The sequence below is a fragment of the Amblyomma mixtum genome, chromosome 1 (genome assembly GCF_055824585.1).
Source record: "Amblyomma mixtum isolate Tamu chromosome 1, ASM5582458v1, whole genome shotgun sequence".
Taxonomy (NCBI): domain Eukaryota; kingdom Metazoa; phylum Arthropoda; class Arachnida; order Ixodida; family Ixodidae; genus Amblyomma; species Amblyomma mixtum.
This window is the reverse complement of record NC_143012.1, coordinates 250291746-250307134: the sequence shown is the minus strand read 5'-3', so window position 1 is coordinate 250307134 and position 15389 is coordinate 250291746.

Here is a 15389-nt window from a genome sequence, read left to right as displayed (position 1 = left end):
GAGTTTAGCACCCCCAATGCCTTGAGTTTGGCATTAGAGGTAGCCACCGGGAGATCCAGGGCTCGCTTAGTTGCCTTGCGGATGATGGCGTCTATTCGCGCCTCGTCTTGCTTAGTAGTGCGGAGATATGGCACGGCGTAGAGGATCCGGCTAGTCACGAAGGCATAGACGAGCCGAAGCGCGTCCCTGCCCCGCAGACCACCCCGCTTGTTGGAAACGCGGCGGATCATGCGCCCTACCTGTTCGCCTACTCTCTTGAGTTTCGCAATAGTGGAGTCCGGTCTGAGTCTCTGGTGAATGAAAAGGCCCAGAATACGGAGCTCCTCCACCTCTCTAATAGGACCTCCTGACAGAGAGATGTGTATTGCTGTCCTATCCTTTGGGTTCGCTCTGACATGCAGAAGCTCTGATTTCGCTGGAGCACATTGGAGCCCACAGTCATTAGCATACGCATCGACTATGGAAGCAGCCTGCTGAAGGCGGTCCTCCATGTCTCCAAGGCTCCCCTGAGTGGTCCAAATTGTAATATCATCTGCATATAACGCGTGTTGAATGCCTTCCACCCGGGCCAATTGGCTTGGGAGGCGCATCATAGCAATGTTGAACAGGAGCGGTGATAACACTGCTCCCTGAGGGGTACCCCGTGTTCCCATCATGTAAGGGCCGTATTCCTCGCCCTCAATCCGAAGAAAGGCCTGGCGATTAGACAAGAAATCTCTTACATACGCGTAGGTCCTAGCCCCACAATCGGTAGAACTCAAGTTGGCCAGGATGCTTCCGTGTTTCACATTGTCGAAAGCCCCTTTCAGATCAAGGGCGAGGATGGCTTTGTCATTGTGTTGCATAGTTGTGGGTCGTATTACATCCCTGTGCAGCTGGAGAAGGACATCCTGTGCAGACATGTGAGGGCGAAACCCGAACATGGTGACTGCAAAGAAGCCCTTACTCTCCAGGTATGGAGAGAGGCGATCCCGTACCATCGTCTCCATAAGCTTGCCCGCACATGAGGTCAGTGATATGGGCCTCAGGTTGTCCGTATTCACGGCCTTACCTGTTTTAGGGATAAACGTCACAAGTGACGTTTTCCACTCGGGAGGGAGTGGACGCCCGTCCCAGATCTGGTTGATGTATTCTAATAAATGAAGGTAGGCTGAGTCCGGTAGGTTCGCCAACAGGTTCACTGTTATGTGGTCCCGTCCCGGAGCCGTACCCCGGCGCATTTTTGCTAAGGCCGCCTTAAGGTCGTGCAACTCAAAAGGGGCATCGAGTGTTTCATTAGGCCTGCCAGAGTACATGTACTGTTGCCCAGGCGGGTCCTCCATACGACAGAGATATCTGTCGCACAGAGTGTCCGCAAGTTGCGCCGTCGTACCTTGATACCCTTGCAGAGCCCGCCGGAGCTGCTTTTGCGTCTCCCCTCTCGTTTGGGAGGGGTCGATTAGACTGCAAAAGAGACGCCACGTCCCCTTCGAGCTCATCTGATGAGCTGCGGCGTCGCAGCGTGCTATCCAATTTGAATCTGAGAGCTCGGCAGCATACGCTGCAGCCTGCTCTGTGAGTTTGGCTATGCGGTCGCGTAATTTGCGATTAGTTTTCTGCTTTTTCCACCGTTTAGTTAAGCTCCGGCGCGCCTCCCACAAATGCAGGAGGTGGGTGTCCACTGCGGGGATCTCTTCGGTGGTTTGTAGTGTTGTGACGTGTTGTTTCTGAATGTTGTATATGTGGTTAGCCCATTCCGCGTAGCCGCCGGAAAATAGTACGGGAGGGATAGTGTGATTCCGGAATTTGTGCCAATCGGTCAGCTTGGCCTGACCCCATTTTTTGCGCGCTGCCTTTGCCTCGAGTGTAATCCGGAGAAGGAGGTGATCGCTGCCTAGAGAATCTCCCAAGTTCTCCCATGCAGCCGCTCTAGCATTTTTAACGAGAGAAAGGTCTGGACACGTGTCGCGGGTTACCGAATTCCCCACTCGAGTGGGATACGCCGGGTCCGTGAGCAACGTGAGGCTGAGGGTGGAGATGAGCTCCGCCAGCTTACGTCCTCTTGCCTGTTCGAAGTGGTAGCCCCAATGAAGGCTGGGAGCATTGAAGTCTCCAACGATCACTAGAGGCTCTTTGGCTGCCAATTTTATCGCGCGAAGGAAGATTTCATTGAAAGTTACGCGCGGCTTACGCGGAGGGCAGTATATGTTGAGGATATGTATTGACGGGTCGCGGCGTCTGAGAGGCAATACTCGGACCATTGTATATTCTTGCTCGGTACTCAAGTCTAAGTCGACCTGAACCACGGTGTAAGCCTTATTCACCAGGATGCACGTAGAGGGGCCCCCCTGAAAGGTGCTGTAGCCTGATAATTTAGCGTCTATGCCGGGCTCCTGTAGGGCAATGAGCGCCGGCATGTCACCTAGGGACTGCAGGTAAAGCTGGAGGTGTGACCGCTTTTTCCAAGATCTGAAACCCCTGCAGTTCCATTGGATGATCTGGAATTTTTCAAAGTTTTTAGCATTCCTATTACATCTGCTAGCCATCTTGTCGTATTTATTTAAGGGTGATCGGAATAGCTCTGGCCGGAAGCCGGCGCAACCCCAGTGAGGGGCCGCACCGACCCACCAGCTGCCGAGCCTGAACCATGTTCCTCCGCTGCCTGACGGAAGGCTGTCTTACGTTTGAGGTGATGGGATTCGCAGCTTGTGGCGTTCTTAATTTGGGTGCTGACCCAGGGCTGCACGGCTTTAAGGACCGAGTCAGTGACCTGGGCCATAAGGTCGGGAAGTGCTTGCGTTAAAGCTGCCTTGAACATATCCTGGAAGGACTCGCTGACTGCTGACATGATTTGGTTCGGGAGGGCCGCCACTTGCTCCTCCAGTTGCTCGGTTTGGCGCTGCAGTGCCTCTAGGCCGGCGACGCGACCAGCTGATCCAACTACCGTGTCCCCGCTCTGCCGCGAGACGCTAGTGAGGCAAGATGTTACGGATGATCCGTCATCCTCGTCGTCTGGCTCAGCTTCTTGCATTGGTTCAGATGACCCGGCCTGTTTGGCCTCTAATTCCTGAATTTTGCGCGCTAGAATTTGGTTCTGGCGCCTGAGCTCCTCTACTTGCTGCTGTAGGGCGGTTTCGGTAGGGGAGGGACGGGTAGGGGAGGGACGGGTAGTGGGCCCGGAGACTGCCCTACTCCAACTGCTCACCTGTGGTTGGACGGGTGCCAAGGGCGGGAAGTCCCTGGCGTTGAGGACCGGGGGCGCCGCCTGGGTCGCGGACTTCACAGGTTTCGATGGCCCGGTTTTGGCCTTGGTTTCCTGATCGGCTGACGCTTTCTTGGCCTTGGGCGGAGGAGCCTGCTTGGGCCCCGTCTTTGTCTTCGGTTTGGATCCTGATGGGGAGCTGGGTTTGATGGGTTTCCGGAACCGCCCGGCACAGCCAGGAGCTCCGGTAGGGTGGCCGCCTCCGCAGATGAGGCAGCTCGGAACGCAGTCATGTTCCGCCGGGCCGTCAGGAGTGGCATCGGGAACCTGGACTCCGCAGCGTTTGCAGCGCCCCGGCTGCGGTCGCGGGCACGCATCGGCCCGATGGCCCACTGTGCCACAGCGGTGGCATGCAGGCACTGTTTTCTTGTACAGGCGAACAGGGAGCCGTTCGTAGCTGTACAACACCGTCCGTGGCACCTTAGTCCCCGCGAAGGTGATCACCGCAACCGGGGTTCCCCCCAGCTTGCGCACAGACACCACATTTGGTTCCGCACAGAGTTTTCTTTTAACGGTTTCAGACGTTTCGTCAGGCGAAACACTCACGACGCCGCGACAGAACGCACCGGAGAGTTTGGGGTGTCCCCGGAACGGTAGCTCGCGTTCCCCAACCCGCAGCACAACATCCCGGAGTAGCTTCTCCGCGGCGTCGACTGATTTCAACGCACATACCAGCACGTTTTGGTCCCAAACAGGCCACACCGCAAGTCCTGCATTTGCGTCGTCCCCGAGGATGCTGCGGATTGCAGCGCCGGCTTGTCCGGGACCAAAAGTTGCTCTGAGGTCGACCGTGTTTCGCGGTTTCAGCACCACGACGATGTCGTCTTTTTCGATACGCGGCGTGTTCTGCGGCCGCCACCGGAGTTGCCTGGAGCGCTTCGAGGTTGCGTTCGAGGTTGCGTTCGTAGAGCTAGCCGGCGCCTGTTGCTGGGTGGCACCAGCACCAGCGTCCCTCGATGCCGCCGCCGCGTTCTTCTTTCCGCGCCAGACGCGGACCATATCTTCAAGGTAATCGTCCTCGGTTGGTAGAGGATCCTCGCCTTGAGTAGTACCCTCGGATTGGTTTGTATCCATTGTTACGATCCGCAAGGACTGTGGGTCGTACCCGGTGACGTGATTTGGAGCCGCCGAGGCCGAGGAATCGCCGACCGGGGCCATCGCAGGCCCCGGCGCCGTTAGGCTTAGCACCACCGCGGCGTGACGAAAGCTTCAAATGACCGAAAAGTGGTCGAAAATTGGCCCCACCTTAACAAACGTGGTGTAGACGGGTGCCGCTGAGGTTCCTGGAGACGATAATACCAGGCTTGCAGGGGAAAAAGTTGGTGTATCGCAATTGATTGCGATTTGTCACGGAGCCGACGCGGTATGCGACCGCTCCCGTCACCGACGCTAGCGCCCCCCCCTGGCCATGATGCACCTGCCGGTCCAGCTGAGTGGTGTCGCCGGCGTGCAGCACGCCCTGTACGCCGATGACATCACTCTGTGGGCCACGCAGGGCAGCACAGGGGATATTGAAACCAGCCTGCAAACAGCGGCGACGATAGTAGACCGCTACGCCCGCCGCTGCGGTCTTCAATGTTCCCCTCAAAAATCGGCATTTGTGCACCTCCGCCCCTCACAGAAGTGCACAACTAAAATATCTCTCTCTCTTGAGAGTGGTCCCATACGTGAAAGTGATGAGGTACGGGTACTCGGACTCTACATCCACAAACACAGGCGGCCAGACACTACATTGGCCAAACTCCGTAAGGTGGGGGACCAGGTGGGCCGCATGGTTCGCCGGGTTTCCAACCTCATGTGTGGGCAAACTAATGGAGACGATGGTGCGGGATCGGTTATCTACATATCTTGAATACAAACATGTCTTTGCGAGCACCATGTTCGGATTCCGCCCACACAGATCCGCACAGGATGTCCTCCTGCAACTCAATCGGGAAGTCCTTGACCCCCTCGAATGCCCCCATAATGACCGGGTCGTACTCGCCTTGGATCTTAAAGGGGCATTTGACAATGCAACACATGAGATCATACTCACTAACCTAAGTCACACCGACTGTGGCCTCAACACATTCCGATACATAAGCCAATTTTTAATGGATCGTCAGTTGGAGTCGGCGAGTTGGGCCGCGTACTCTGCCGCTTTCTGTGTAAGCTCGGCAATTCGAGCTTTAAGCTTTCTATTGTGTTTCCGGCGTCGCCAACGGCGGACGAGGCTGCGACGGGCTTCCCACAGGTGTAGAAGGTGGTTATCCACGTCCGTGACCGCCTCTGAGAGCTGGATGTGTTTTTCATGCGAGGAAAGGTGTGCCAGCAGCTGTTGGGACCATGCTGTGTAGCCTTGCGCGGAAATGGGTGTATTATGAAGTGAGTTAAAATTTTGCCTGAATTTCGTCCAATCTGAGATACGGGCTTGTGTTCTGGGACGCCAGCAGCCGAGACCCATAACCACTGAGCCACCGCGGCTTGGTTTCCGCCCTGTTAAACCTTGAAATTCCCGTACGTGTATGACTAAAGACGAGGCAATTTGCAGTACCAGTTGTGAAGCGTTTTTTATTTATTATGGTTTCTCTTCTTCTCCTCGTTGGTGAAGCCATCGGCCGTCGGCGTCGCTGAAGCCATAGGCCCTCGGCGCTGAAGCCATAGGCCCACATAGATGCGCACAGGACGTCCTGCTCCAACTCCCAACTCCAACTCCCAAAGGGCCTTAACGCAGCGCGCCCGGGCTGCGGCAAACGCCAATGGTGTGCCTGACTAAGCATCCCACCTAGTGGTTGTAAGGGCGTGACCCTCTCTCTATGATTAATAAATGTTTTCACCACCACCACCCTCGGCGTTCGTTGTGTTATTGGCGTTGACAAGTTTTACACTCCGATCATTTTAAGGAAAGGCAGTGCGCATAGTAGCTCCCTGGGTCAGTGGACGCCTGAATCGTGCTTATAGGTACGTGGGGTGATGAGAGAGAGAGATGTGGGCTGCAGGCATTGACAAGGTAGTGCAAGAAACGCGGCGCTGAAGCCATAGGCCATCGGCGTTCATTGCGCTCATTGCCGTTGATGTTTTCCTCCACGGAACACGGCGCAGTAGCTATGTATCCCTCCACATTCATACACGCGACGCAATCTCCTCGCGCATGTGCGGTAGCCCGCAGCGGCGAGCGCACGCGGCGAGGCACGCCAACTGTGCGTAGTGACGTCACTTGCTCCTCGTGCATGCGCAGTATGGTAGAGCAAGAGAGCACGCGAAACGGCAAGACTGTGGCCAAAGTAGCTCACACTGCAATAATTTCCACCACCTGGGGATCTTCAACGTGTACTGACATCGCACAGCACACGGGAGCCTTTGCATTTTGCCTCCATCGAAACGTGGTCGCCGCGGCCGGGTTCAAACTCAGGAACTCCGGCTCAGTAGACGAGCGCCCTCCCCACTGAGCCATCGCGACGGGTTGCTTTAGAGTCCCCTGGCGCATCCTTTAGCAGACATCGACACGTTTGTTGCCGTCACATACTGCTTTATAACACATCATTGTTCGTATTAATTAGTGACACTAATTAGTGACCCTAAATAAGTGAGTGTTCCTGTAATATAATTTGTCTACTCTGTGTCGTGAGATGGTCGTACAAAGTTTCCATTTATCTCAACGAACGTTCTTCACTGTATAGGCAGCATGCCCGGCTCCCTACCCAAAGGACACGCTACTACCCTCTCGACCAGTCAGGAATTTCCAGGCCCTCCAACGCCGGGTTTTCCACCTAACGTGACCTTTAACGCTATCGTCTTTAAATATGTAGCCACGTCTGCGTTAACGCTGGAGTAGAATGCGGCAGGATTGCATTCAATGCCTCGGCATCATGAGCTCGTCAGAATTTCCCCTCTTACTTACGACTGCCCATTGAAGCGGGTGTGTTTTAATGAAAGTACCTTCTTCTTCTCCTACTACTACTTCTTCCCATTCCTCATCCTCCAGTTTCTCCAAGTTCACCCGAACGTGAATATCTTATTGCGGTTCCTACGCGACCATAGATGAGGCGCGTTTTGTGAAGACGCTAGTGGTTCTTATTATACAGGAAAGGGCGGGATATCAACGAAGTGCGGACACTGGAAATGCAGAATGTATTATAGCACTAAGAACGTACTAGTATGCAGCGAAAGTGTACATAATGCATTCCTGCAACAAGATATCTTCCTGTGAATTGTGCCCCGATGGACTGAGAAAAGAACGGATGGGAAGTACCATGCTAAGCCCTTAACTAGCAAATGGTCACCTGCAATACAAATTCACTCGATCAAAGAGGCATGAGGGGCGGTCTTAACAAAGTCGTTCACTAATTAGAGGCTTAAATGCCTCGACACAGCACTACGCGCATAAGCGCTGACCACTCGTCCTTTCGCCTGCAATCACCGCTGCATAGCCTTTGGTTGGTAGTGCTCTGAAGATCTGAATAGCATTCCCGATGCCTTCATTTCGCCGTGTCGTCTGAATAGCTCCTACGCTGATGAACTCATACCACGCATTAGCGTTGCCGTCTATGAAAGGGTTTTCACTCTACATTTAAATTATTGCGTCAGATAAGCTGGGAAAATGGCACGGCCTTTATTGTGAGTAGTAATGCAACGACGGGGCCTAGCGGTCTGTACATGTACAGAGCGAGTACTGGAATTATGCTCAAAAAAAAATTCTTGCTTGAGCTAATTGGTTCATTATTAAAGATGTAATGAAAACTGCGCGATGAACAATGACAAAGGCGCTGGTCCTATTTTGTGCTCTAATTTTGTCCTCGTTCATCGCACTGTTTTCATTACATACTTGAGTTATGTGAGTGCGCTGAAGTGCGTGCTTCCAAAGTTCGGTCAGCGGCAAGAAGTTTTTGAGCGTCTGAAAAAAACTGCAGCAAACAAAAAAAACAGACTCAAGGAAAAGGACAAGCAAGAAAGAAGACACTGAAAACTTGTGGAGGTCCTCATTCTTCTTAAAAAGTGCTGCGAGTGAGACTCCTTGATCATCGGTGACACTGCAGAACTTCCATAAAGACAAAGCATGAAAGAGGCTTCTAGGAGTCGGAGTATCTCAAACTTGGGTACAGGTGAGGTGAAGCGGATAACCGATACCTTAACTCTCAGCTTTAACTCAGTGGCGCCAACGCAAAAAAGCTGCACAGTTCGAACTAGCGAAGCGCTTGCGAGACACAGGCCCTGCCACGCTTCTGCACCTCAGCTCGATTCTAATGCAGATCTCGTGTTTCGCGAAGATCCACGTATGAAGCCATAAAAGTTCACGAAACCATGAAGGCCCCGCGGCATTTCCGGAGCAGGCCATCAAAATAACATGGAGATAACCTCTTCATATCGACACTCCTCGGAGATTTTTTTGTTTTCTTTTTTTCTCGTAGTTTATTCCATGCCGTATCTGTCTGTTTGTTCACATCTACCGAACGTCTACGTTACGGGCAAGTTCTCTACCGTTTACGTGAGAATCTCTGAAAGATGCTCTCAGTAAGACACGTAACTTCAAGGTTGGGCGAATGGAGCTTACGGTGGCTACAAGAAGATAATAATAACACGTCAGCCAAAATGAACAATACGAGAGTTTAGCGAAAGTAAAACAAAGTTTTCAGCCGAAGTAAAACTTTTGATGCGTTACCAAAGCGTTCTCCAAGAATGGAGAGTCAAATCATGCTACCGTAAAGCTTTGTTTTCTGTCGAGGTTCCTGGGGGAAATTTCCGTGCAATCAAAGAGCCAACAGTTTTCTTATTCTTCGTTGCGTTCACTTCACGTCTTCTTGCTATTGAGTTGAAACGAAGTCAGACACCGGGGCAAGCAGCTGGCAGGGCTCGATGCATCCGAACTGAAAAACGCAACAGAGAGGAAACACGGGAAATCTCGGTGCCACGAGGGTGAAAACAAAGGTAAATTCTAGATGAAGAAAGGAAAAAAAGTTTCTTCCAAGGTTTAATAACTTCAAGCAGTGCGTCTATAGATGAAGACGGCATTCGAAAATACTTGAAGTGGCAACCTTTTTTGCCGTTTTAATCTTTTCAGATACCAAAGAGGCGCAATAGCGAAAAGTTTCGCTCGACACCTAAAAAATCGCTTTTTCTAGTTTTTGATTCCTTCTTTTCCCACCCTCTCTTCTTACCTCGCATTCACTTTACCTCTATCTCCCTATGTCTGCATCTCTGCACATGAGCTTAGTGCGTGTATCTGAAACCTCCTTTTGTTCATTTCAGTTTCTGTCGTTATTTGTAATACTAGTTGTTTCAGAGAAGATTTTCAATAATTCTCAAATATAGGTTTTTTAAGGCAAAAAAAAGGCTTTTTGAGTACAGTATTACTTGTGTTGGTGAACACCAGGAAACCGGTGAAGGGTGTTAAGTAGTAACCTGGTTAACTAAATTTTAATAATTACTTTTTAACTATTAGAATTAGGCACCTAGTTGTAATTAGAGATTTGTAGCCGGTCGTTAGTAATAGCCATATCAGTTTTTTTTTAGAATTTCTAAAACGTGATTAACCTTGGCGCTGTGGTTCGACAAAATTTGGCTTTATTGACTTGTTCCGTGCCCTGGAAAGGTTGCTTTGTCGGCATGCTTTTCGAAAGAGCATGTATTTTGGCATGATTTAGCAAAATTTTGTCCAGCCACCACGCCGAGGATAATCGCGTTTTCGCACAAAAATTTTCTGAAACCATTTCCCCGCCTACAGCTTGTAGAAGAGAGCCTTGGCGCACACTGAAAGTAACATTTTTTAGCTCTGTGCAAATACACCATGTGCCAGCAATCAAAAGTACATTGAACGGTAAATGGGTGGAGGAAATAGTCTCCGTCGTCTATCATCTGTTCGTGCAGCACCTCCCAATGGTCGTTGCTAGGCTGCAGCTGTGGTCGTGCAACTGCGCCGGTTAAGTCAAGAAGTAGAAATTAAAGGTCGCCGATGTGACCAACGGCTGCTTTATGTAGCCTCACACGAAGGGCAGAAAGCGGCCAAATATGTCGCTGGAGAGTGAGTCAGGGCTATGGCTCGTAAAACCGCCAAAGCACCTAGGGACGCTGAGTGGCCCTGCCGAGCACGAAAAAATTGGTGTGGTTTAGCTCGGGGTTAAAAACCTGGTTGGTTGCGAAAGCAATACAATGTTATGCTTGGTCACAGCCGCTTAGCTTCATTCCGTTTAGCGTGCCTAATACCACCTTCTGAATTTGATACAGCTCGTTTAGCTGCTTCGGCTTCTCGTCGTTTCCGCAGTCGTTCTTCTCGTTGTTCTTCCGTTTCTTGGACACGTTGTAATCTCTTTCTTGCATTCTTCCTAGCATGCTTGGCTGTCGCCTTAGAGTTAAACTGTTCAGAAGCAGTAGAGCAACTAGATTCAGATATCGACTGTTCGTCGGTGACTTCAATAGCGAGACTCCTCGAGGAGCACAGCACGACTGGCTTCTCCTGGCTGCGGTGGAGAGCAAGCTGACGTCACGCGTCGCCATAACAACGAAGAGGATGACGCCACGCCATCTGTTAGGTGCGGCGGCGGCGCCTCGAGGAGCAGGGGGGTCCACGGACCACGCGATGAGTGGTTAGTCCTGGCGTAGTATTGCTTACGCAATAGAACAGAAGCGATTGAACGCAGTGCCACATAACGCACCGAAATCGGCAAAGGAAACTAAGCTCGCTGTTCAACTACACTATAAACAAAACGGGGTAAAATGGGAGTAAGCTGACTTCTAGCACACTATCTTTTACAAAATATAGTGCGCTAGAGGGCAGTTTATTTCCTTTTTACGTCCATATAGACGTATTCCTGTCTAGAGTGTAACAGCAGCTGATACCGAAACTCCTCAAGCCATGAAAGCAAACAGAGAGGTAATGATTGCTCATTTGATGAACAAAAGCTGGCGAAGACAGGAGCATGTTTAGCATCCAGTGAACCTGGCCGATATTCCAAATCAGCTAGCAGCGTCTATGAAGCATCCTCGAATGCACTAGGTGTATTTCATGCTTACACCTATTTTCGATTAAGAGATTGACTAGAAACTTTTTGTGCACTTGTGAGTACAAAATAAAAGGGCAGGCTTTTATTTTTTCCCACTAAGACTCTTACTGAAAAAGTGTGCAGAACGTTTTTATTAAGTGTCATATCAAACGTGACAATATTAGGGTAAAAAAAGAATTAGGAACGGCTTAAAGTTACAATCTTTAAGAAGGCATGTGCAAGGTGCGCGTGAAAAGTCGCGATTGGACCGCACATTTTAATTTGCATTCGTCAGCCAATGCTTGTTCTCATCGGTAACGGAAGTTGGGCGAAGAAGAAAATGTAGACGTGCTCTCCTACCAATTGATACCTTCGAAAACAAAGCGTACTCACGGCTCTCTAGTACACCGAAATAAAAGCTTTGAAGCGCCCCGCCGCGGTGGCTCAGTGGTTACGGCGCTCGGCTGCTGATCCGAAAGACGCGGGTTCGATCCCGGCCGCGCCGGCTGAATTTCTTGAAGGCGAAATTCTAGAGGCCCGTGTGCTGTGCGATGTCAGTGCACGTTAAAGAACCCCAGGTGGTCGAAATTTCCGGAGCCCTTCACTACGGCGTCTCTCATAGCCTCAGTCGCTTTGGGACGTTAAACCCCAATAAAACAAACCAAACCAAAAGCTTTGAAGCCTTTGCCCCCTTCCGACCAAGCTTCTGCTGACAGAATAGAGACAATTAAAATAGGGGGACCTTATCGATTGGAGGCATAGCTGGCACCAGTGCGCATGCGCAGAACAATAGTGCATGCGCACTAGAGCCCCGCTGTACCCCCAGTCGATAGGGCCCCCTATTCTAAATGTTTCTAATAGCGCGTTACTTAAGGCACCAAAAAAAGAAATAGGAAAATTGGAATAGGAAAGAGAAATTGTCATAGAAAGGAACTATTAACACTCTTGAAGCCGTTCTGACCCTTTCCCCACTGACAAGTCCTTTTTGTCGTTCTAAAATGGCTGCAGCTGCTGGAGGACATGATTATTCAAGACATTTCTATCACAGGCTTAATCCGGTCAATTATGATATTAATGGCGACGCTTAATCATCAACGAACACGAGCAAATCTGCCTTGCCTGTTGATTCTCCTTCGGAATCGTTGAGTAAATATGGCTGATTCAACTGAAGTGAGGATTCCGCGTAAATGCTGGGAGCGTTAGTGTTGTCCTCAAGTTTTTTTTATACTTCCTGGCAGCTTTTCTTCGCAATCAAGAGAAAGGTACAAGGGAGGAGGCCCTGCAAACTGTGTCACTTCGCCAGTAGTTCGGACGCAAGACGGTCGCGTGGCATACTTTCCTCCCAGTGTGGTTTCTTCGATCCGTCAACTGTGTAACTGGCGCCATCTATGGAAGCTACATGTAACCAGGCGTTCCAAACAAAATCGGTCATGTCCAATATTCTTGGACAAAAATTTTGAATATTAAAAAACTGTAAGGTACTGTTATGAAAATATTGAAGGAAATAGGTCAGCCTTACAATGTGTATCACTATCTTTATTTAAAGTTTTCCATCGCTCGCATGGACCAGTGAAGACTGCCGTAGGAAACCAATGGGAGACGTTTTTAACGATCGCAAAAACGATAATACCAAAAAAATGCAAGCCTGTTGACGGGATATCTGCGGATATAATGACTGCTACAGCGAAATCTTACAATATGTGAAAAAATTGCGCTCATAAACTCTTTCCCGTTCAAAAATGTTTTTTGTCCAGAATCGTTGGGTGTGAATAAGAAAATTTGTTTTTGCTGTAACTCTGTAACGTTGGAAATGTGCTGTTATGTTAGATCAAGACCGGTAATAAAGAAAGATGGGGCATAGTTTCTGTAATAAATAACAGCGAAAAAGGGGACACACGAAAAGGCCGAGACGGATGAAAGCAGTGCTTGTCCTGTGTCTTCCTCGGCCTTTTCTTATGTCTTTTATCCACTATTATGTCAACATGCCTTACTAGTGCTACCAAAGTACCATGTTTCCAGACAAAGCTATTAACTAAAACTGGGGACTATGATTCGCTGCTCCAAACAAAATGTCGCAGTCTCTTGATTATGTAGTTTCGTTTCATAGCCAAAAAGTTGTCGCGGAGTATAATTGCGAAATGTTCACTCTTCAGCCATTTTTTAATATTACCGGATTCAATGAGCCACTTTAACACGTGCAAATATAAAATAAGGGCACATTTAATGGCAACATGTCCTCTCCTTCGTCGCTTTCTTCAACATCTGAGGCCCCGGTGCGAAGCATTGTTCGTTGGTTGTGCGCGCGTCTCAGGGATCGCCGCATTTACTTGACCTCAGCAGCTTCCAGGACAGGCAAGAAAATACGTACTAATCAGAAGATTAACGTTCAGGGTTCTGTTGTGTCTGGACAGCAGTGCTGACCAGTCTTCCAGGGTCCTGGTATTTGTCTTCATTCTACAGTGGCCCGTATGTTTACATCCGTTGCATTTATATTCGCGGCTGTCATTGAGCGCCGCATGCTTCGCCTTTAAGCTCCGATAAGGACGTAAAGCGAGGCTTTTCGATGTCTGGAATGGGGATCAGAGGCACCCATTTTTCTTGCTGGAGAGCATGCAGGCACAGTGTTGGAATGATGAAATAAAAAAAGCCCATTGACGCCTGGTTTTACTCGAGCGGTCAGCAACGTCAAAGGCACCCGCTCCATGCCATGTGGTATCAGCGAAAGATGCAGTATTGTGCCTGTGATTGGACACCCACCGGGTTCTAATAAAACAAACAATGCCAGGCAACCCACAGGTAACGCTAAAAAGAATCTTCAGGTGAAGCTATTAAAGCTAGGCTCTGGTAACCTGCACCTATAGCAAGATACGAATCCGTCCAAGAAAAACTAACGAGGCAGCAACCAAGACGTCACTCCTCCGAGAACTCAAATCAATCTCATGTCGCGGCAAGATCCAAAGATTGCGTTCATGCGGGTGCCACGATAGTCAATTGCTTTTACTGCAACTCCTGCCCTGGCACATCAACTCATCAACCAAATGAGATTAGGTGAGAGCGCAAGCACAGGCAATCACCACGCATTAGCTATAAGGCAATCTTTGGCAAGGACGGGGCTCGATCGAAGATACTGTCAGAAATGTCAGGAAAACCAAATAAGGCAGATTAAGAGAAACTCATTGTCCAAGAACACTTAAAGATGGTTTGGTGCGGTTTGTTTTATTGAGGTCTAACGCCCCAAAGCAACTCAGGCTGTGAGAGACGCCTGTAGTGAAGGGCTCCGGAAATTTCGACCACCTGAGGTTCTTTAACATTCACTGACATCGCACAGTACACGTACCTCTAGATTTTCGGCTTCATCGAAATTCGGCCGCTGCGGCCGGTATCGAACCCGCGTCTTTCGGGTCAGCAGCCGAGCGCCGCAACCACTGAGCCACGGCGTAAAGAGAAGTACTCGTCGCCTTTGGTGACCACGTCAAAACATACTCATTACTGATCTAGACGTTACAAGCCTAGCAGAACGTTTGTTTCATGAGTCAGAGGAAGAACCCAGTGACCAAACGTCGGGTACCAAAACAGCTAGCTGAGATAGCTGCGCGTTTAAGACGTTGTAATTGTACAGAACATTGAGAGACGAGAGAGACACACACAGCGCGCATATACGCGTACGTGTCTTCTCGTCTTTCTTATCGTTTTTGTGTCCTTGTTCTTTCAGTGCACTGTACAATTCCAACTTTCAAAGTCAGAGACGTCGGTGGCGTCAGCGTGCATGTGGATTGAACTCCGAATTGAGTAAGCGAATGGGAGAGGCGCGAGTTAACAGGTTGCTAAACGGAAGGCGAGAAAGACAGCTCAGGAAGACTGCGAGCTCCGCCCACCCATGCAGCCGGTAAAAGGACTTCAGTCACTAGAGGCAGCCTGCTATGACAGTAAACCACCGTCGCTCGCTGTCGTACAATGGGTCGACGCACTGCCGCGTTCTACAGCTTTCCAAAGAGCGGACGCAATTAACTTTCGCCATGTCTGAGCAACGAGAACAGCAAATGAGAATGAACGGGCCACGGCTGAGCCGCGAGGAGCGTTGGGAGCCCTCTAGAGGTTCCTCTATCTCCCATTCTTCGTCGCGACCTCGTCACCTGTCACGCCGTGTTCTCAGCCCTGTTCTCTTCTCAACGGTTAGTTAACCGTGGGCGAGA